The sequence below is a fragment of the Leopardus geoffroyi genome, chromosome D1 (genome assembly GCF_018350155.1).
Source record: "Leopardus geoffroyi isolate Oge1 chromosome D1, O.geoffroyi_Oge1_pat1.0, whole genome shotgun sequence".
NCBI classification, from domain to species: domain Eukaryota; kingdom Metazoa; phylum Chordata; class Mammalia; order Carnivora; family Felidae; genus Leopardus; species Leopardus geoffroyi.
The window spans coordinates 34,552,001-34,576,470 of NC_059329.1; the positions used below are offsets into that span (position 1 = coordinate 34,552,001).

Here is a 24,470-nt window from a genome sequence, read left to right on the forward strand (position 1 = left end):
AAAATTGAAGCGAGCAATGTTTGGGCCTAGTTTAAGTCCAAAGGGTGTGAATAAGTCTACTATAACCAGAAATGGCATTGAGAATAGTTCAGATCTGTGCCATGGACTTTAGTGTGGTTAGATGTTGGTTTTACCCAGGTACCTCACTCAGTTAGGATATGCTGGCCCTTCCTCAATCTACACAGATGACTTTCACTAAAAACTTTCTCATTCCCAAGCACTTAAAGGTAATCATATCTAAGTGCTTTAGAAGAAAAAGCAATTAGTATACAAAAACTCTGGATAAGTATTTCAAGGACTTTAAAAATTCTAGTAGGCTAGGGAATTGACTTTCCCAGAAGGTAAGAAACTGGTTCAGGCAACAACTTTTAATTATTTTCTTTATGTTTCCTTAAAATGGAACATGTCTTATAGATTTATAATAAAAGCTATCCATTTGTTGGTGGGTAATGGATACATTAAATTCTTAGGTAACTTGTGATTTTGCCTTAATCAAGTAATTATTAGATTCTGTGGAAATTCCCTACACCATCCCTGTTCAATATAAATATATAGGCCATAAATGCAAGCTACATATGTACTTTTAAAGAAAAAAGAAATAGGTAATGTTAATAATATATTTTATTAACATAATATATCCAAAGTACCATTTTAAAATTTGATAAAAATAAAATTATTAATAAAATATTTTACCTTTTTCCATACTCAGTCTTGGCTGTGTTGTCTTGTATGATTCCAACACATTTCAATTTAAATAAGCCACATTTCAAGTGCTGAATAGTCACATATGTCTAGTACCTACCTTTATTGGACAGCACAACTTTGATTCAACCCAATGTTTTCTTTACAGTATTCTCTCAACAATCTACTGCTTTATGAATTACTTCTAAGTTGATTTGCATGTATAATTATTGTATGTGCTTTTTATAGTTTCTTCTGGCTAACACTGTAAGGCTGTCCACTCTCAATTCATGGAATGGTCCTATCTATTTCTAGAGGCCCAGCTATCATCTCACATTCTATTTTTAATCTGTTAAAATTATAATAAAATTATAGTATAAAAATTATAATGATAATTGTTAGAATTGTTTTTAAGGATGCTTACATAGATATAAGTGAGACTATGAGAATTTCTAAGAGCAAAGGATATGTCTTTTATCACTCAAGGCTGGCATATACTGGCTTCTTTTAAATTCTACTTCCCAGCTCTCGATTTCATTCTGGATAGTTTATACTTTCTAATAAAATGACACAATACACCAATGCACATGACGTGTGTGTGAGAGAGGGAGAGAGAGAGTGCACTTGTACACAATTGATGAGTTGATGATCAGTACAGTTTTACCCATAGCTTTGGGAGCATAGCATTTTTTATCTTCTACTCAAACAGGTCATCATGAGGATGATAATGTGACAATCTGTTACCATTAACTCTGTTGAAGTGTTCTGAAGACACTAGAAAGGATTAAATGACCTGGAAAACTCAGTCTGTGGAAAAGTCTATTGTACTCATCTCAGTTATTTCCACTGCCACGCATCACTGAAATCTTAAAACAATATGATTTGCTATAGTGACATATAACACAAAAGCCATTTTTCACCTTCTACTTTATTCCAAACAAATCTCATAGATCCTTTAATACTTTCTCTTCCAACATGCTAGCTTAATATTAAATATTTAAATATTATTAAAAGATTCAGGATATAATAATGAAATGTTTAATTATTTTAATAACTTACTTATGTGAGAAGTACATAGAAGTATGAAGTATTTAACATAATATATTGTCTGTAGATTAAGTATATGAGGTGGTGGTAAAGCTAAGTTCCCGAATTTCCATCATTCCATAGACAAAAAAGAAATAATGAGTATTTACAACTACTATAAGCAATCTTAAATCTTAAGCTTTTTCTTTATTTGAAAACCTATTTATCCCATTCTATGTGTAAGCTATAGCACCCCACACCCACACACACACAAATCACCTAAATCATATGTGATTAAGAACTTTTTACTGAGGATATTGTGTTTCTTTTTTTTTCCCCATCTTCAACATGCCAGAGGAAAATTAGTTAAGAAAGAAAAAATGGGTTGAAGAGTAAATATACCTACTTGTCTAACAGTGTAAAAGCAAAGCATAATTTTTAAAAAATGACATTTCCTATCATGGTAGTAGAATAGAATTGACCAAAATTACAATCTGGTGCCACTGTGTTCAATTATAGACAATTTATCATGGCTCATATACATGAACTAATCACTAAAAAGCATACAGAGATATAAATTTCTAAGTTACAGCCTAAGGAAAAAAATATATATATACATATATATACGTATATACATATGTATATATATGCATATACATACATATATATATATATATATATATATATATATTTTAAACTTGATTTTCAATGGAAAAAAAATGCTGCTGTGCTAAATGAAGTATACCATTCATGCAATAACGTTCCACTTTTTGAAACCCAGCTATTGCCTCTTAAAGTTTACTAAGGCAGAATACTGTCACTTAAAAACCATTTATGGTGTAATTTTCACTGCTAATAGTCTAATTAGCTAACTCACCATACATTAGCTGTAGGGATTTTCCACTTCCTTATTTCGACATATTAGCCCTAAGGATCACTATTTGAAGACTACTTAACATCTGTAGAGGCATGACTGTCAACTTGCCTTATTTACATTTGAAGTCTCTGTGGATCACGGGTCTCCATAGAAAAGAGCAAAACTTAAATCCGGAGGAATAATTTGTAAATGAAATTAATTTCTTTATGTAATATAAAAATCTGTCTTTGTAATGATGGATAAGAGCTATATCAATCATTACTTATGCAGTTTTTGTTCAAATATTAAAAATACACTGTGTATAAAACTTAGTATAAGATTAAAGCATCTAGCTTTAAAAAGTACTGTATGGGAAATAAAAGCAGATGAACAAATATGTATATCATTCAGTATATGGCATAAGTCTCCCATTTTATACAAAAGAAACTGACACATTTTATGGAAATGGTTGCATTTGACCTTAATCTCAAACATGAAAAGAGGGGAAACTGAGGATAATGGGCATACACAATAAGATTAATAATAACAAAAGTGAAATTAAGGAAGAACAGTAAATGCAAACTTATAGATAATTAGTAGCAGGAATGAGAGAAACATAATTTTTTGTGTGTGAATAATAGTTGAATCACTTAGGCATAGTTACATAATAAACCATCCCCAAATTCAATGTTTTAAAACAAAAATAATTTATTATCACTTACTTAGGTTGGGTGGCTGAGGGTGAGCTGATTAAGGCTAGGCTTAGCTGGGATCGTTCACCTGAGGTGACTATACTATCCATATTTATTTTTCTGTTTATTTTCATGGTGATGGGAAAAGAGCAAAAGAGTTCATGGAAATATACAATGTATCTTACGGCCTTAGGGTCAGTGTACTATGACTTTGCTTCATTCTATTGACGAATGCAAGCCACATGGTTAAACCCAAAGTCAAAGGGCAGGTAAATACATTTTTTTTTTTTTTTTTTTTTTGCTGTATTAAGAAGAACTGAGGCAGCCTGGGTGGCTCAGTAGGTTAAGCGTCTAACTTCTGCTCAGGTCATGGATCTTCCAGTTGATGAGTTTGAGCCTCGCATTGGTCTCTGTGCTGACAGCTCAGATCCTGGAGCCTACTGCAGATTCTGTCTCCCTTTCTCTCTGCCCCTCCCCCACTTGCATTCTATCTCTCTATCTCAAAAATAATAAATAAACAATTTTTTTTTAAAATAACTGGAAAGTTAAATGCCAAATAATAAAGATACAGAGAGAGCTAAAGACAAAATAGCGATCTACCATGCTGGTGAAATGTAAACATGCAAATTTTTTCTACAGCAGATCTAGAAAAAGTATTAATTGCCAACATCAAATCTGTTTTTATTTTACAAGCAAAAGAGAGCTATTAAAATTTGGGGGACCCAGATGTTTCACCATACTCTCATTTTTTCTTTCTTTTTTTAATTGTAGCTACATTTGTCCTTTTGTTCATTCACAGACTGTTTTTCTTATTTAAAAATATATTTCTTTATGTTAAGGTCATGAAATTAATACCAGTATTTCTTCCCAATGTTTAAAACTCTACTTTTTCAATTTAGGTTTTAATTCTAACTTGAGTTATTTGTTTATTTATTTTGCATGGCATACTGAGAGGCCTGATTTCATTTTATTTTTTCTTATGGATAACCTATTTTACTAGAACAATGATATTGTTTATTCTTTCTCCACTGATCTGCAGCATCACATCGCTTGTACACCAAACTTTTACGAAGACACAGAAAATTATCTGTGCTTTTTTTTATCAAAGGCCTACCTTGGGAGCCGACTGTATCCCACTAACACACTATCTCAATTATTTGTAAAGTTGAACCAAAATGAAACTAGTTGAGTAAGGAGTAAGACTTTTTATGAAATGATGTCTCCCATTTATGAACATGATATATCTCTGTTTTTATGCATTTCTTTAGGCTTGTATGTGTGTGTCTATTTTTTGTTTGCTTATCTTTAGGCATCCTCTTTAACTGTCAAGATTAGCCAAAAAATTTAAAAAAAAAAAGAAAGTCATTGTATTTTAAGCAGAAAGGACTGTAAACATTAGGTGCTTATAAACTGTTAGAAGTTCTGAAGAAACAAATGTCAGGAAAAAACACTGCAAAATCTTCAGTTAACAACCAGATTTCAGAGTCAGAAATTGCAAAAACTGTAGATAACTGCCAGCAATGATTGTAGCTTTCAGCGCCAAGACATATGATACTAAAAAAGCATCTGGAGCCACTGTAGCTGGAAGGACAATGATAAGATTTCTGGTTCTCCTATACCTCTGATATCTCCTGTTTCCCACTGAACGGCATTAAATCCTTAATCTTGGTGGCAGGTCTTCCTAGAAACACAGTTATTAGACCCCTAGGCCCCCTAATGTATTGGAGAGGACAAGAATGAGGAAATAGTGTTATGTGTCAACACAAAATCCAGCAGAGAATTATATAATCATTGTTTCAATTATAAATGGAAGCTTTTTTCTTTTGTATGCCAATTTCTAATATTTATAACAGATGGATCACTTTTCTATGTTAATCGTATAACACAACAGCCCCAGAATGTAAATATTATTAATACCAAAAAAGGAGCTGTATCTACTTTTTATTCTTCTTGCCCCTACCCTCTTCCTCACTACCTCCATCTCTCTTTCTTTACTTTCTTTTTTCCCCTTTATTTCCTTCCTCTCTCTCTTCCTCCCTACCACCCCTTCCTCCTTCCCTTCCTTCCTTCCTTCCTTCCTTCTTTCTTTTCTCTTTCCTTCCCTTATTTCCTCCTTAACTCTTTCCTACACTATCTCCCTCCTTCTCTTCTTTCTTTCCTTTTTCCTTTCTTTCTTCTTTTTTTAACTTATCAGACTCCATAAAAGTTTGTCCTACTCAGTGACAAAATAGTATCATACTCATTCTATTACAATAGTAATCATATTAAACACTTTTCATATGTCAAACTCCAAATATATGTGTAAGAGTGTGTGTGTGTGTGTGTGCCTGGATAAGAGAGAAACAATTAGATAGATAGATAGATAGATAGATAGATAGATAGATAGATGATAGAAAGATAATAGATGATAGAAATATAGATAGATGATAGATAGATACATAGATTTGACTTGCTTAATTTCATCTACTTGCACCCTTGTAAAATGAGACATTATCCACTTCTTAAAGCTGAAGGCAACTTGAGGTCCATGGCTATTAAGCCAAGTATCTACAGTTAGCAAACTTACAGCAGAGATTCAATACTGGGTCAGCCTTATTCGAAAGCCTGTAATTGTTCCATTTGTCAAAACCACCTCAATACACTCAGCACATGTGACAGATTTTAGGGAAAAGTCTGTATCTTATTAATCAATGTCTGTCTGGGATTCACCCTGTATACTAGGCTTCATACAGAAAGACTAAGTGGATTTTAGAATTTCAGACATTTACTGGTAGTGATATATCTTCTCATATATTTTGTAGGATAGATTTGAAGTGTTCAGGTAACTGAGTATTCAGGCTAAGTGTTTCAATTGCAGGTATGTAAGCAAGATTGGACAGAACATTTCTTATATTTGAAACATGCTCCAGAAAAATAATTGTTTTTTTTTTTGTTTGTTTGTTTATTTGCTTGCTTTTCATGCCCAGTCTTCCTTGGCATTTAAAAATATAGGAAAGCATGACATAGCCTACACATCAGTATTTTCTCTGTTTCTGTTATTTTTTTCCACTACAAAAAATATTTAATAAAAGTTATTATTTACTGGGCAAGTGTTATGTATGAGATATTTTGCACACATTCACACTACCCAACGTGTTTGAATGTTTACAATTTATGAATGCCTTGCGTCATGGTAGTGAAGGTTTATGCACTACAAAACCTAGTCACTGTCACATTTTCACATCAAAATTTATTACTATTTTTTCCTTCTTCTTGCTTTGGGAAAACCCAGTTTCCTTTCCTTAGAAACTCCAACTTGAGAAATATTAATTCACCATATCTTCTATGAATAAACTGATACTGAAAATAATCCCTTGGTAGTAACTCAAATCACCCCTCCCACCTCCGCAACTAGCAGATAGAAATAAATGTTATCTAAGAAATTCATACAACTTCAAGTTATATAATATTTCATGCCCAGTGATAAATCACTTATTTAAGTCATTCTGTTTTGGTTCACATGTTAAAGTATTTTTGTATACTTTATATAGCAAATGTTCTTATGAAAGATTTCAAAACAATATCTTCCAAAAGATAATAACTGAAAATATAGAATTTAATAGTATATAAAATAAAATAGTATATAAAATAGTATTATTAACAAATGGCAAAATACAGATATCTGGAACAAACACCTCAAAATAGAGATTTTATTATTGAATAAAAATTTTGAACAGAATCATTCCATCCTCCTTACTGACCATTAGAAATTGTGCATTTGTACATTCCCATAGATTTCACACACTACACCAGAAGGACAATGGTGGACATTCCATTTAAAAAATATTTCAAATATTCAGCCAAAATAAACTCCATGGAACTTCCACATTATTTTATGTCATCAGTTTTGGTTACAACACAGTAAACATAACAAGTAGCAGTGCTATTAACATACACAATATATATGTAGCAACTAATGTAAGTTAAAAGGTTCTTTTTTTCCTTTCAAATTTTGATGTAATTGTCGAGACAATTAGGATAAAAATTAAATTCCTATTTTTGAAATTGGGAGAACATCCAAGTATTTTTATCAGCTGTAATACTCTATGACTGCACACACTGATAGTAAGGAATAGATATTTTTCAATAGATGGAAATTCTATTTCTGAAAATCTATAAGCCTAGATCCACTCAGGCTCTTCTCTAATGGAATGAAGCTCTCTTGAAACTGTGCCAATGCTTACTGGATAAGAGTTGTGTAAGTTATTGAGTGAAACATTTCATTCTTAGAGGATGAACTCAGGACCCCTTCAATATATGTTGCCTCTTATTATGGCAGGAATTTAGTTGATTGTGTCAAGATAAAACTGTCAATGTCTCTCTTGAATGTTTTTAGTAGTCATAGTGACAGATTGGGTGCAAGTACATGAATGAAATAGGATTTATTTAAAGTGACACCATGAATCTACTCTCATCAGATTCATCAATTCTAATTCACTTACATCTTTTTGGAGTGCTCAGTCCGTCTCACTTGTTTCAATTGCTTCTTATTCTACCAATATTCTTTTCAATTAGGTGGGCAGAGCAATAACAAGAGTGACTTAACAAGAGTGAACTGTGCTATGCCAAAGCTGCTTCCATAGGTTTCTTGTACATTTAAGAAGCTCTATATTCTCAATTTGAAACCTGGATTTATTAATAGCTTCACAAAAAGTCTTGATTTATTAATAGCTTGACAAAAAGTCTCCTCTCAAAAATTAATTAGAGTTCTGTTGAATTACCTGAATTTAATACAATTCAGCTTGTAATTGATAGAGTGCACCAGCTCACAGGTGGCAAAGACATTAACTCCATTCTATTTCCATCTGCTGATATGTCTACCATAAACTTAAATTGCATATCAATCATCCATCTGGAAGTGAGCATTAGATCCAAAATCTTCTTACCTACAGCTGCTATGCTGTGTTCAGTTGTCTTTCTTTGAAAATGTCACAAGCACCATAAATAAATGGTTTCTAACATTAAAAAAAATCTAATTAAGGTGTCTACATATAATTTATCTCTGGTATTCACAGATATCACAGAAGTACTAAGTTAATACAGGCTTTGATTTGATAAGATGTTCTAGTAGTTAAGAGTTAAGGACAAAATGTATTATACACCTTCCAAGATTTATATACATAATTTGTAAATAGATCACAAATTAAATTTTATTCTGTATATATAACCTATTCGGAGATCATTCTCATTGTAACAAATAGAACTATGGTGGAAAAACTTGGCTGAAAATTTTGTCTAATATTAGAATGTAGCAATGGATTAATTTATGGGAATCTATTCTTTTCCATGGTTTGGAAAAGACTCACAGAGACTTTCACTGTCAGAGGCTTTCTATCCACTTCTTTATCTTTTCTCTTCCCTTGTTTTCCATTCTTTGGGGAAATGTCAAAGTTATGGTTGCTTTTCTCCACAAAATTAATTTAAGGAAACCTTATACTGTATGGGCCTTCAATTAGGGCCTTCAATAAAAATGACAAGCTGATATGATTTAATGGAATGAATGAAAGACCCTTGATATATAAAATTTTCTGCAGTTACCTTCCAGAATTTTGGCTTGACTTGTGAAAGTAAAATTATACTGTCAAACGCTTGACACGTACACTCTCCTCCAGAACTACCTCAGATTCAGATTTAGTTACTTTCTTTCTTTAACTCTAATTTTCAAGCCTGAAGAAACTGAAAACATGCAGTAGGCTGAGTAAAATATTTCCAATATTTTTAATCAGTTAACTTGAATTAACCTGACAAATTAAAGGATATATATATATATATATATATATCCTAAAATTGGGTATGATATTCTCAATATTTGATAAATAATTAGAAAACAAAAATAAATAATTCTATATAAAAATTATTTTACCTCTTAGGCTGGTTATCTAAAGATACATCATAAATATTATAGTTAAGTAGTACATGGTAGATGTAATTTGAGATGACCTGTTGATGTCCACTTACTCATTAATATAAACATGGATTAATCATGTATTCTAAAATATTTTAATGTATTAATTTTAAAGGACTGTTAGATGCAAATAGATGCAATTAATATTTAATGGTTTGGGTTATTGTATAGCATATAAGCATGTGGAGCACCACAAAAATCATACAAATCACTTTCATTCAGAAGTTCCCTATTAAGGTAGGGATGACTCAAACTCATTCTGCCCATGACTTCCTTCTTATATAAACTTAAGCATGGTCTTCAAATTCAAGCCATCAAAAGGAACAACATCCATCCACTACCACATTAGATGTTATTTGAGGAAGAAGTAGGATGCTATATCAGAGTACTATTTCTCTTATTGTTTCCAGCAATTTAACACAATATTCATGTGCTTAATATAAACTTAATAAGCAAACCATAAAATTAATAAGGAAAATATTTTACATTAATATTATTTCTAGAATATTTATAGAAGGTTTAGCTGACACAGTCAAGGCTTTTTTTTTTTTCCAATTTGAAGATAAAACACTTATTTTGAGTATATAATAAGTTTACCATACTGAGCAATGTTAAGAAGTTCCATAAATGATGTATGCGGGTTTTATGTATTTTCCCTTCAACATTCCTTTCAGTTATAAAGGCAGATTAATAAAAGAAAAACTGTACCTGCTTTCTGAAAACAGTGTCCAAGTTAGAAACTTCAAAAACAAACTTGCTTATCTTTTTGCAGTTGTCATGCAAAAATGATGCTTAGTAGGTCTTGAATGACATAAATAGCAATCCTTGAAGGCCACCTGTTAAGGAACAGGCTCTATTTAGTTATATAAGAAATGATTGTATACTATTATACTGTTTAACCATACCAACACATATTTATAACACTTTAAACACTAGATATTTATTTAGTCATTGTTTTTTTAAGATTTAATTTTCCTCTGTAGTTTATATATTATAATAAACACAGAAAAATATCACTTTAATCCAATTTTCATAGATTTCAATAGTTTAAATCATTTAACACAGAATGCAGACAGGACATCAATATAGAAGCATTGGACTTAAGCTACACACAAGAGCAGATGGTCTTAACATATTTAGAACATTCCATCCAACAGAAGAATATGCTTTCTTCTTATAGATTCATGGAACTTTTTGTAGAATAGAAATATGTTACACAATATGTCAATACTTTAAGAATATTGAAGACTGAGGAAGGGTCAACATAGTGGAAAAGTAGGGGAATCCATACTTCCCATGTCTCTCAAACAAAGAAGGGTTGAAGCCAAAGGACTTTGAACCCCAAGAGTCTGGGAGGAAAGAGACTGAGTCTACCAGGGAGAAAATGGGACAACCTGATGGGCCATAGGTGGGTGATTGCAAACTGAAGGAGATAAAATGGGCTGTGTAGGCATGGAGGGGAGGGATCCCCTTCTGTGGAGAGACAAAAGGAAGAGAAAAAATGGCTGGGGAAGTGTATGACAGTATCTGGACAAGAGAAAAAAACCTCGGAACGGGACGGAGAGGGATCTCACCTCTAACTGCAGGTTAGAGGATCTCTAAATGCAGATCCCATTTGTGGACTGGGGCCAGCTGCCCTGTTCACATACCTGGGGAGGAGTGAAGCCACTCCGGCTTCGGTGATAGATCAGGGGCACAGTCTGCAGCAAGAGAAACTGGTCCCCTTCCCTGAAGTGCTGTAGCACAGGACAAACCAGCCAGGACCACATATTGGGAGGTGCTTCCTCAGTACCAGGGTGCACAGAGTGGGAGTTTAATTCCCAGCCAAGTGCGGGGCAAAGGAGTGGGTGGAGTGAGACAGACAGCCTCACCTGTGCCCACGGCACAGTGAGGACAGCTCCAAATGAGTGATTTGGGACACCCAGTCATGGAGAAGAGACTGGAGGGTCACCATTTTTCTCCCCACCACCACCAAGGCGGGCCTCAGGGATGGGTCCACAGGGCCCATAGTGGAGACAGCACCAACCTACACCAAATCACGCCCTTTCCCGCCAGGTAACTGTGTATCTACTGGAACAGGATAGACAGGGTGGAACCAGACAGACCCCTCCTCCAGACCAATGCTGCTGCATTGCCTGGATTAATTCCAGGACAATTCTTGTTATATAGATATATTCTCCCTTCCGTTTCTTCTTATCTCTTCCCTCTGCTAGGCTGGTTACTCTGGTTGTTTGTATGTTTAACAGACATATTTAACACTTTCTCTTGATACATGTTCTACACCTCCTTCTTTACATTTCTTTCCCTCTCTCTGGAATAATCAAGCAGTATAGTTTTTCTGTCTGGATAACTTTATCTTGGTTTCTTTTTCCCTGATTCCTTCCTTATTTTCTTCTCTCTCTCTGGATTAAGCCTTTTAGTCTCTCTACCTGGTCAATGTTTATTTTTTTTTTTCTTTTGCCCCACCCCTGTCATTTCTCTCTTTATATGTGCTCTTCCATCAGCACCACCTCCACTCTGTTCTTTAATTGTAGCTGGTATTTCTGTTTTTTGCTTTTGGATTGTTTTTAGTTTTTTGTTATTTGTTTTTCTTTATTTGTTTGTTGTATTTGTTTGTGTGTTTGCATATTTTTGTTTCCCGTTTGTCTGTCTGTTTGTTTTCCTTTCCAGGGCTACTTCAAGGAACAAATCAAAGCACATCTGGTGGGGGGTCCAAAACATCACAACAAGTAGGGAAATAAAATAAACAAAGTCACAACAAGAGAGAGCAAGGAACACGCTCCAAAAAACACCTCCTAAATGGCCAGGTCCTGGACAGTGTATGAACCCCCTTTAACACAGCAGTACTCACAGGTGAAGAGCACATAACAAGCTTTTAAAACTCATAAAGGACTGAAAACTAGCCAAAATGATGAAACAGAAGAATTCTCCTCAGAAGAAATTCCAGAAAGAAGTGACAGCTAAAGAATTGATCAAAACAGATATAAGTAACATAACTGAACACAAATTTAGAATAATAGTCATAACATTAATCACTGGACTTGGAAAGAGCATATAAGACAGCAGAGAATCTATTGCTGCAGAGATCAAGAGACTAAAAAATCATCATGATGAATTAAAAAATGCTATAAATTAGGTGCACAATAAAATGGAAGTGGCCACAGCACAGATTAAAGAGGCAGAGGGGAGAATAGGCAAATTAGAAGATAAAATTATGGAAAAAGAGAAAGCTGACAAAAAGCTAAAAAAAAAAATCCAGGACCATGAGGGGAGAATTAGAGAAGTAAGTGATTCAATCAAACAGAACAATATCTGTGTCATAGGAATTCCAGAAGAAGAAGAGAGACAAAGGGGTGGAAGGTGTACTCGAACAAATCATAGCTAAAAACTTCCCTGATCTGGGGAAGGAAATAGGCATTGAAAATCAAAAGGCACAAAGAACTCCCTTCAGATCTAACTTGAATCAATCTTCTGCATGAAATATCATAGTGAAACTGGCAAAATACAAGGTTAAAGAGAGAATTCTAAAAGCAACTACGGATGAATAGGCCTTAACATACAAAGGTAGGCACATAAGGGTAGTAGCAGACCTACTTACTGAAATTGACATGCCAGAAAGGAATAGCAGGAAATCCTCAATGTGATGAACAGGAAAAAAATATGCAAACAGGAATCCTTTAACCAGTAAGCATGTTATTCAGAATAGAAGGAGAAATAAAGGTTTTCCCAAACAAAATAAAAATTGAAGGAATTCATCACCACTAAACCAGCCCTACAAGAGATCCTAAGGGGGACTCTGTGAATTAAATCTTGCAGGAACCACAAAGTACCAGAGACATCATTACAAGCATGAAACCTACAGATATCACAATGACTCTAAACCCATATATTTCAATAATAACACTGAATGTAAATGGACTAAATGCTCCAGTCAAAAGACATAGGGTATCAGAAATATAAAATTCAAGATTCATCTATATGGTGTCTACAAGGGACTCATTTTAGACCTGAGGACACCTTCAGATTGAAAGTGAGGGGATGGAGAACTATCTATCATGCTACTGGAAGTCAAAAGAAAGCTGGAAGTAGCCATACTTATATCAGATAAACTATACTTTAAATTAATAAGAGATTAATAAATGTATTATATAATAATTACAGGATCTATCAATGAGGAAAAGCTAACAATTATAAATGTCTATGCACTGAAATCGGGAGTACCCAAATATACAAAACAATTAATCTTCAACACAAGCAATCTTATTGATAAGAATGTGGTAATTGCAGGGGACTTTAATACTCCAATTACAACAAAGAACAGACATTCTAGACAGAGAATCAATAAAGAAACAATGTCCCTGAATGATACACAGGACCAGGTGGACTTGACAGATATATTTAGAACTCTACATCCCAAAGCAGCATAATATACTTTCTTCTCGAGTGCACATGGAACATTTTCCAAGACAAATCACATAATGCGCCACAAAAAAAGCCCTCAATAAATACTAAAGAACTGAGATCATACCATGTACACCTTCAGATCACAATGTTAAGAAATTTGAAATCAACCACAAGAAAAAGTCTTGAAAATGTCCAAAAACATGGAGGTTAAAGAACATCCTACTAAAGAATGAATGGGTCAACCAGACAATTAGAGAAGAAATTTAAAAAATGTATGGAAACAAATGAAAATGATAATACAACAATCCAAACCCTTTGGATGCAGCAAAGGCAATCCTAAGAGGAAAACACATTGCAACCCGGGCCTATCTCAAGAAACAAGAAAAATCCCAAATAGAAAATCTAACAGCACACTTAAAGGAACTAGAAGCAGAACAGCAAAGACACCCCAGACCCAGCAGAAGAGGAGAAATAATGAAGATCAGAGCAGAAATAAACAGTATAGAATCTAAACACACACACTCACACACACACACACACACACACACACACATACACACACACACACAAACACAAAAAAACAGTAGAACAGATCAATGAAACCAAGAGTTGTGTTTTTGAAAAAATAAACAAAATTGATAAACCTCTAGCCAGGCTTTTCAAAAAGAAAAGAGAGTAGACCCAAATAGATAAAACCATGATTGCAAATGGATTTATTTCAACCAATCCCTCAGAAATACAAGCAATTATCAGGGAATACTATGAAAAATTATATGCCAACAAAAGGGACAACCTGGAAGAAATGGACAAATTCCTAAACACCCACACACTACCAAAACACAAACAGGAAGAAATAGAAAATTCGAACAAACCCATAACTAGTGAAGAAATCAAATCAGTTTTCAAAAACCTCCCAACAAATGAGTCCTGGATCAGATGGCTTCCCTGGGGAATTCTACCAGACATTTAAAGCAGACTTAATACCTATCATTCTCAAGTTCCAAAAAATAGAAATGGAAGGAAAACTTCTGAACTCATTCTATGAAACAACATTACTTTGATTCCCAAACCAGACAGAGACCCAGCAAAAAAAGAGAACTACAGGCCAATATCCCTGATGAATATGTATACAAAAATTCTCAACAAGATAACTACCAAACCGAATTCAACAGCATATAAGAAGAATTATTCACCATGATGAAGTGGGATTTATTCCTGGGCTGAAGGGCTCATTCAATATTCACAAATCAATTCACAAATCACAAATAACATGATTCATCACATTAATAAAAGAAAAGATAAGGACCATATGATCCTGACAATCGATACAGAAAAAGCATTGGACAAGATACAACATCCTTTCTTAACAAAAACCTTCAAGAGAGTCAGGATAGAATGAACATACTTAAACATCATAAAAACCATTTATGAAAAGCCCACAGCTAATACCATCCTCAATGGGGAAAAACTGAGAGCTTTCCCTAGGAGATCAGAAACACATCAGGAATGTCCACTCTCACCACTGTTTTTTAACATAGTATTGGAAGTCCTAGCATCAGCAATCAGACAACAAAATGAAAGAAAAGGGATCAAAATAGGCAAAGATGAAGTCAAACATTCACTTTTTGCAGACAACATGATACTCCATATGGAAAACATGACAGACTCCACCAAAAGTCTGCTAGAACTGGTATGTGAATTCAGCAAAGTCACAGGGTACAAAATCAATGTACAGAAATCAGTAGTATTTTTATACACCAAAAATTAAACAACAGAAAGAGAAATAAAGAAACCAATCCCATTCTCAATTGCATCAAGAACCATAAAATAACTGGGAATAAACCTAACCAAAGATGTAAAAGATCTGTATGCTGAAAACTATAGAAAGCTTATAAAGGAAATTGAAGAAGACACAAAGAAATGGAAAAAAAAAAAAAACATTCCATGCTCATGGACTGGAAGAATAAATATTGTTAAAATGTCAATACTACCCAAAGTGGTCTACACATTCAATGCAATCCCAATAAAACTTGCACCAGCATTCTTCTCAAAGTTAGAACAAACAATCCTAAAATTTGTATGGAACCAAAAAAGACCCAGAATAGACAAAGTAATATTGAAGAAGAAAACCAAAGCCGGAGGCATCACAATCCCAGACTTTAGCCTCTACTACAAACTGTAATGATTAAGACACACATGGTATGTGTGGCACAAAAACAGACACATAGACCAATGGAATAGAATAGAGACTCCAGAATTGGAAACACAAAAGTGTCGGAATGGATAAATAAAACAAGACCCATCATTATGCTACATACAAAAGACTCATTTTAGTCCTAAAGACACCTGTAGTTGAAAGTGAGGGGATGAAGAAACATTTGTCATACAAATTGACATCAAAAGAAAGCCAGAGTAGCAATACTTATATCGGACAAACTAGATTTTAAACCAAAGAATGTACAAAAGATGAAGAAGGGCACTATATCATAATAAAGGGATGATCCAACAAGATCTAACAAGTATAAATATTTATTCCCCCAATATGGAGCACTCAAATATATAAAACAATGACAAATGTAAAGAAATTAACAGACAATAATACAATACTACTAGGGGACTTGAACAACCCACTTCCATCAATGGACAGGTTACCTAAGCAGAAAGTTAACAAGGAAACAGTGGCTTTGAATGCCACACTGGACCAGATGTACTTAACAGATATATTCAGATATTTCATCCTAAACCAGCATAATACACATTCTTTTCAAATACATACGGGACCTTCTCCAGAATATATCACATGCTAAGTCACAAATCAGGCTTCAACAAATACGAAAAGATTGAGATCATGGCATGTATCTTTTCTAATCAAAATGTCATGAAATTTGAAGATAATCATACATCCACACAAAATTGAAAGACCACAAATATATGGACATTGAAGGACATGCTACTAAAGGATTAATGGGTCAACCAGGAAATTAAAGAAGAATTAAACAGTACAAGGAAACAAATGAAAATGAAAACATTAAGTTCCAAAACCTTTGGGATGCAGCAAAAGTGGTCATAAGAGGGAAGTATATGGCAATACAGATCTACCTCAGACAGGAAGAAGCAGTTCAAATAAACAATCTAAACTTACACCTAACAAAGCTAGAAAAAGAGTAATAAATGAAGCTTAAAGCCAGCAGAAGAAGGGAAATAAAAAAGATTAGAGCTGAAATATATGATATAGAAACTAAAAACAAACACTAGAACAGATCAATGAAACCAGAATTTGTTTCTTTGAAAAAATTAATTAAATTGATAAATACCTAACTTTTTTTCCTAAAGTTTTTAAACTTTGGCAGAGTGATAGCTACCTAAGCAACTAAGTAAAGAATCATATTTCTTTCAGTTCGGGCTTTCTCTGGGAGTAATTATGTAAAAGTCAGAATTCTGTGTTCCCATTAATGACAATAATGTCTTAATGAATACATGACACATTATTTTTGTCTCCTATTTCATTGAATTAATGAGAAAATTAGATGAGATAATGCACAGAAGTTTACCAACATGCATGGTACATATTGAGCATTTAATAAATATCACTAATTATTATTTTTCCACTTTATGAATTAATATAACAAAATAAGAAAATATAACTAAAAGTTGTGTTCTTTTTTTTTTTTTTTCAACGTTTATTTATTTTTGGGACAGAGAGAGACAGAGCATGAACGGGGGAGGGGCAGAGAGAGAGGGAGACACAGAATCGGAAACAGGCTCCAGGCTCCGAGCCATCAGCCCAGAGCCCGACGCGGGGCTCGAACTCACGGACCGCGAGATCGTGACCTGGCTGAAGTCGGACGCTTAACCGACTGCGCCACCCAGGAGCCCCTAAAAGTTGTGTTCTTATGATTCTTGTTTTTAAATTCCCTCCTTCAGTTTGCTTCTCATAAACAAAGCCTTCCACTCATATTCTCAGTAAGCTCATGCCTGTCTTTTAAGACAGTATGTTGTAGTGAAGAAACTACTACATCTGAAGTCAGTCATATTCTGCCACACTCTTAGATCTTGAGAAAGTCATTTAGCATTTCTAAGCTAGTGCCTTGAAATGCAAATAATGATGTCAGATCCTCTTCCTGCTTGAAGGATTATAATAAAAGTTTCAAGAAATAATAGATGAGAAAGTTCTTTCTAAACTCAGTTTTACATATGTTAGTTGCTGTATCTCAAGTTCTACCTTGTAAAAGATTATGACCTTTGCCAACCTATCTTTTTCTCCATTTCTTTTAAAAGTAGATCAAACTTCACCAAGAAATCCTAGGTGAATTAATCAGAGAAGGTGTGTTGTCTCATTATCCATAACCCTGATTCACTCACCTTTGGTCAACATGAATTTATCTTATGTGAGTCTACATTTTTTTTTTCATTTTAGCATACGTTTTGCTTTGCACACAGGGAAACAAAAAACAAAAAACAGTCCTTTACAGCCGGTTTAAAATTGCGGAAAAAAAAGCATCTAACATTTTCCTTTTCTACATTCCTAAATTCCTCTTTTTCAAATTACCTCCAAAGCATGTGGCATGTATCTTTTTTTTTTTCAGTTTATCTTTTAGAACTTTTTGCAGGTGACTGCCTTTAATAAAATCTGCTTTCAATTTTTCATCTCTAATGGATCAATGATTAGAAAAACAAATAAATGAATTTAACATGAAAAAAAAGCTTCTGTTTAGAACTTAATTGATTGTTAATGTTTATTTATTGACAATATATTAACTCCAATACAATATCCAACACTACTCTATTCTTCAAATAACTTGCCCATCTTAAGAACTTCTTTGCATATTAAAATTCCTATTAAGAAACGAGGTGCCCTTAAGTGTGTATGTGTATCCTGAAAAGAGCACATACAATGATAGGCTGACTCTGCAAGACATCTGGGTCAGGGGTGAAGGGTAGGGGATGGTGTGTGTTGGGGATTATTTCAAGAAATAATGAACCTGGTCATCCAATTTCTGTTGAAAGAGAAATAACCTAAACTAAGAATAGATAAAAGAAAGTGGACAGTGGCAAATGTCTTGGGTCAATGTTCTAGGGCTAAAGGGAACCATTAAAAGATTGGTGTTGTGGGCTCAGTTTTGCCCCTCCAAAACTCATGCTGAAGTCCTATTCCCCAGTACCTCAGAATGTTACCATATTTGGAGATAAGGTCTCAAAGAGGTGATTAATTAAAATGAGGCCTTTAGGTAGGCCCTAATGCAATATGACTGGTGTCCTTATAAGAAGAGAAATTTTTAACCAGAAACATTCATAGGCATAGTAGTAATAACCATGTGAAGACATAGAAAGGTAAGTCAAGAAGAGACCTTAGAAGAAATCAAACCTAACAACACCTTGATCCTGTCCTTCCATCCTCCAAAACTGTGAGATAAATTTCTGTTGTTTAATCCACCTAATCTGTGTTATCGTATTAAAGTATGTTTACATATGAGGTTGGGCACTCTACCATCCACTGAGAAAGAGACATTAAACAAACAAATACACAGAATGGTTTGGCCAACTAATTAAAGCCAGTGTCCATTATCAGCCAGTCTAATAGTTGTATGTGGACCCATGAACAAAGTGGCAACCTTGTTAAAGACAGAGGTTAGGCATGGGCCCATCAACATAAGAACTTACACAATAAAGTGGATCCAACTACTACCACTATACAATGTCCAACCTACATTGAGCTCCCACTGTCTTCCACCAGTTTGGTCCTATTCCATGAAAACTTTAACCAGCTGCTTGGTATCAAGATAAACACATTGATATCCTTCCAACCTGGAAGGAGAAGGGATTCTCCCTGACTAGAATCAACACACATTTTAGGTATGGGTTTCTTTCCCTTACTCTTAAGACTTCAGCCAGTACTACTCTCAAATAAGTTACCAAGTGTTTGAGCCATGACATAGACCTTGTATGATATTGCATAGGACCAATGGCCACACTTAAAAACAAAAGAGGGTACATCAGTAGACAAGGGAACACGGGATTCTCTGGTTTGATCACATACCTTATTAACCAGAGACTCAATGGGATTACTCTTAATGGTATTTATTTATTTAATAATGTTTATTTATTTTTTCAGGACAGAGAAACTCTCTCAGGAGAGAGTATGAGCGAGGGAGGGGCAGAGAGAGAGGGAGACACAGAATCCGAAACAAGCTCAAGGCTCTGAGTTGTCAGCACAAAGCCTAACGAGGGGCTTGAACTCACAAACTGCGAGGTAATGACCTGAAGTCAGACACTTAACTGACTGAGACACCAAGGGGCTCCTTCTCAACAGTATTTAAATACATGCATCTCCTCCATCTTAAAAAAAATATATGTGTGTGTGTACACAAACACATATACATACATACACACACACATCCTTTCTGAGAACCAATAAGGATATATTTATATAAATATACTACAAGGAATTGGGCTAATGTGAAATGTGATTATGGAGAGCAAGTCTCAACATTTGGAGTCAGCAACGCAGAGGTGCAGGAGAGCTGGTGGTATTGTCCCAGTCTAATTCTGAAGACCTGAGAACCACTAGAGTCAAATGTTATAGTTATAGTCTGAAATCTGGCAGGCCTTGGTCTAAAGACCAAAGAAGAGCCTGTTTCAGTTCAAATCTGAAGACAGGAAAAAGAAATTGATGTTTTGACTTGAAGGCAGGAGGAATCCTCTCTCCCTCACTAGAAAGTTAGTCTTTTTGTTCTATTATGACATTCAATTGATTGGATAGGGTCTACACACATTAGGGAGGGAACTCCACTTTGCTCAGCCTATGGATTCAAGTGTTAATACTTTCCAGAAACACTCTCCCAAACATACCCAGAATAATGTCTGGCCCAGTCAAGTTGACACATAAAACTAAGCATCACATTTTCTTAATCTTGTATCTTTAATTTTTGCCTTATTTCACTGTCATGAAACACAACCACATTCCTCAAAAGGGATATCTATACTTATTGTCTTCATTTCCACACCTCACGTTCATTCTTTTTCCCATTGATATCCACATTCATTCTCAATCTCCCATTGTGCTTTCCTGAACTTTGGCATAATCAGATTCCTTTATTAGGCTCTTATGTGTGAAATTCATCAACAGTTGATCCTGGCTGGGGTGCCTGAGTGGCTCGGGAGGTTAAGCACCCCACTCTTGATTTTGGCTCAGGTCATGATCTCACAGTTCCTGAGAGGAGCCGCCCCATATCAAGCATCGGGCTCCGTGCTGACATTACTGAGCCTGCTTGGGATTCTTTCTCTCTCTCTGTCTCTCTCTCTCTCTGCCCCTTCCCTGCTGTCTCTCAAAATAAATAAACACATTTAAAAAAAAAGATCCCGACCTTCTTTAATTCCTACCCTATAATCTCTTCCTAGGCAATTCTTGACTTCAATATACCACCTATATACAAACAACTTCCAAATTTACAACCTTTCTTCCCTTGTGTTTCTCAAAGTTATGACAATATTCATAGTTCTAAAATTGAATCCAGGAACTACATCTACTTACCACATCAACTCCTCCAACAGTAACAATAACCACATTTCCTTGGGTTCTCAATCTCAGGGAATGATTCCATTGTGAAATCCACAGATTTTAAGGCCATCTCTGATATCACATTCTTCCCCACCCATAATATCAATTATTTACCATATCATGCTTATTTTATCCCTATGTACATTTCAGATCTTTAACTTCTCCATTTCCATGACCACACTTGTTTAAATGAGAATATTTTCTGCATTTGCTATTGAATTGATCTCCTTGTATTCCATTCTTGGCTCATATTAAAATGTTTTTCATGCTGCAGCCAGAATGACAGTTCAATTGTTCAATGACAGTTCAATTGTGTGTGCACAATTATGTGCTATTCGTCATGCTAGTTCTTGGAAATACAAATGTGAACCAAATAAACACCTGTCCTTCACAGATCCAGTGAGAGAGCAAGACTGATAAACAACCAATTTCAGTGTTGTATGATAAGTACTATAATTGAGGTCAACCTAGTGCTATGGAATCACAAGGAGAACACCCAGCCCATTTTTGAGCATTCTGGAGAAGGCTTTCAAGAGGGACATGACTTCTAAGCTGAAGAAAACAGAAGAACTGAATCAGGAGTGGATGGTCATAGTCACTGTCATGGAGATGTATTGAGTTATGTGGTTAGGGATCTTGTTTCCTGCATTATGGAACTCAGACATGTTTACCAGGTTGTTGTGAAAACAGTCCATTGAATGAATTCCAATGTCAATACTATTTTACATACTTATACACGTATTAAATACCATAGTTTATAAAAACAAACTTCCAAATATATTAGACCATGTAAGCTTCAACCTGGTTTTACTGATGTCAAGACAAATATTCTTTCAGACAGCCTATAGCACACAGGAGGTTAAAGAGTAAGTAAATGTCAGAATCTAGAATAGCACAGTCCAATCCACTTTTTCTATAAATAAGATATAAAATTCTGTCATTTGTAAATGGACTTCATTAGTCTAGTACTATTAAGAAGACTTCTCAAATATGTAATTAATGTTAGACATTCTTGACTTTTCAAGGATATTGAAAACCTTAACTTTTAACTTAAGTGTTGATTATATTGTAGTGCACTATTTATGACACAGTTTTTAATGATACCTAGGTGGTATCATCCTAATTCCTAATTAGGTGGATCATCCTAATTCCAGATTAACTACATCCCACTGACACAATTTCTTCCCCACCCTGCCACCACCTGTCTGGTACCAAACTCATTCAGCTGTGGAAAATGACAGCTGGTTCTTTGGGGGGAGGAGGGAGTGTTGGGAGCAGGAGTCAGGTGAAAATGACTCATTAGCAATGGAATGGAAAAATTGTGCAGACTTCCCTGTGCACATTTTGGATGAAGCATAGGTCTTTTTTCCAAGGCTTCTCTCTGATTGCTCAATTGAGAGTTAATTGCAAAACAAAATAAAACAAAAAAAAAGAATGTATTTAATTCTCCAAAGTTCTTGAGATTACTATGATGCAATTCTATTGTATCTAACCAATGTATTTATATTCTCTCAACACAAGTTGGAGTTTCCATTTTGACATGAATCACAACAAAGTGCCAAAGGAAAAATCCTCTGATGTTTTAGCTTCCTGAGCATGCCCAGGGCATTACATTAGAAAGAATCCTGGAATCGGGAGTAAGCATACTGAATTATACACAAAATCACATAGTTCTCTTACTGCTATGGACATCAGAATGTACATGAAGAAAACAAATTTAATGGATATGGTTATTGAATTTGCTTAATTATAAATTTTTCTCTCCATTTCCTGTTTCCTTTACTTTGATTTACTTAAAGTTATTAATAGATTACTCATTTCTCTTAAATCTCTTATATTTGTGGATTTTTATACTGTTTAAAGATTTTACATTGGATGTGTGGAATATTTGAAATATCAATGAAGACAAAGTGCTATACTCAGAAAAGTACAGAGATAGCTTTGTTATGGTGAAGTTAAAAATACAGTCATTTTACAAAAACTTTTCAGATCTATATTCTCATACACTCCGCATATGCTATTAGTATCAAAACATTTATAGGAAATTGTATTATAGTAATTTAATTGTTGTAAAATGTCTCTTAAATGCTCTTCGAATTATGGCAAGTTAATTATATTTCATTAAATAATTATTTGAATTTCTCAGGCCAAAATGGTAGGAACACTAAAATGATAAGAAAGGAACTTAATTTATGAAGAAAGAGCTATCAGTGCATATTGGCACCCTGATAGTAAATAGTAGTGTATGCCTTTTTGGACCTTGGTTCTCAAGAGTATGTCCAAATGTTAGTGATGCACTGATGTGCCAAGAATAACCCTAAAAACACTAAGACAGACTGGTACAATTCCAAATATAAACTTTTCTAAGACCACATCTCATCTTTTATCATTTGAACTCTTTTCTCACATATGTGCACTTGTCTTCTGACCTTTTTCATTTCCTGACAGTCTGAAGCTCTGCCATTAGTAACAGCCACTACAAGTCACAGTGTTACTTCCGTCACTGTTAGTTATGGATACCATCCAACTTCAAGATAACTAGAATTTTTGGTCTTTAGTCTTTTTTGGCTTCCTCAGTTTGGGGTCAAAAGGGCTGCCTGTAGCAAATTACCAAGCATAGAATTGGTTGTTGAAATATTTCATTTCACAAAACCATGAACTCCCAGACCAACCTTGTTACTGCCATTTGTCACACGTTTACCACACGTGTCTGCTATCTTGAAAAAGTCATACCTCCCCTAAGTCCAATGTCATAGAACAAAACTGCTTTTCAGAAACCACTCCAAAAATCTTCACAAAGGATATATCAGACTGAAGTCAGTTTTTACAGACTTTATTCTCTTAGGGTGCTGACAATCTGTGAGAGCAACTAAAGCTGAAAAAGGTCTTTCCTGCTTTTCTACCACTGGTGCTGCAGCTGTTAGCACTTCTGGTGTCAAGGTACAAATGTCATGAAGGTACTGTCAGTAAAGTAACAGCCATGAAAAACAGCCTGACAGTCTGGCTCACTGCCAGAGTCCTTAATTGTCTAGTTATACACTGCTAGGAGGTGGACTTCTGTTATCACTGTTCCCTCCAATTGCTCTTAATTGAAGCAGGGGGATTTGCTTCACATCAATGAAATTAAAGGATTTTTTTTACTCTGTTTAAGAGAGTAATTTCAAAACTGAAGACTAACTGAGGTGCTTAGAACATCATGCTTAAGCCTTCTGTAATTCATATACATGTGTGTCATGGGAGGAAATGACTTGAATTAAAACCATTCCATAATTCCTCACCCCATAGTTTTCCATGGAGAAGAGTACATTT

General features: G+C 34.6%; 1 protein-coding gene across 2 annotated transcripts in view; it reads right to left on the bottom strand.

The window, feature by feature from the left end:
- The window catches only part of CNTN5 (contactin 5), a 1,378,474-nt gene that overhangs the window by 1,033,906 nt on the left and 320,098 nt on the right, over nt 1–24,470 (bottom strand). For both annotated transcript variants that reach the window (XM_045483542.1, XM_045483543.1), the window contains exon 2: nt 9,908–10,035. The gene's annotated coding sequence lies outside the window, so the exon portion shown is untranslated. The remainder of the gene's footprint in view (nt 1–9,907; nt 10,036–24,470) is intronic.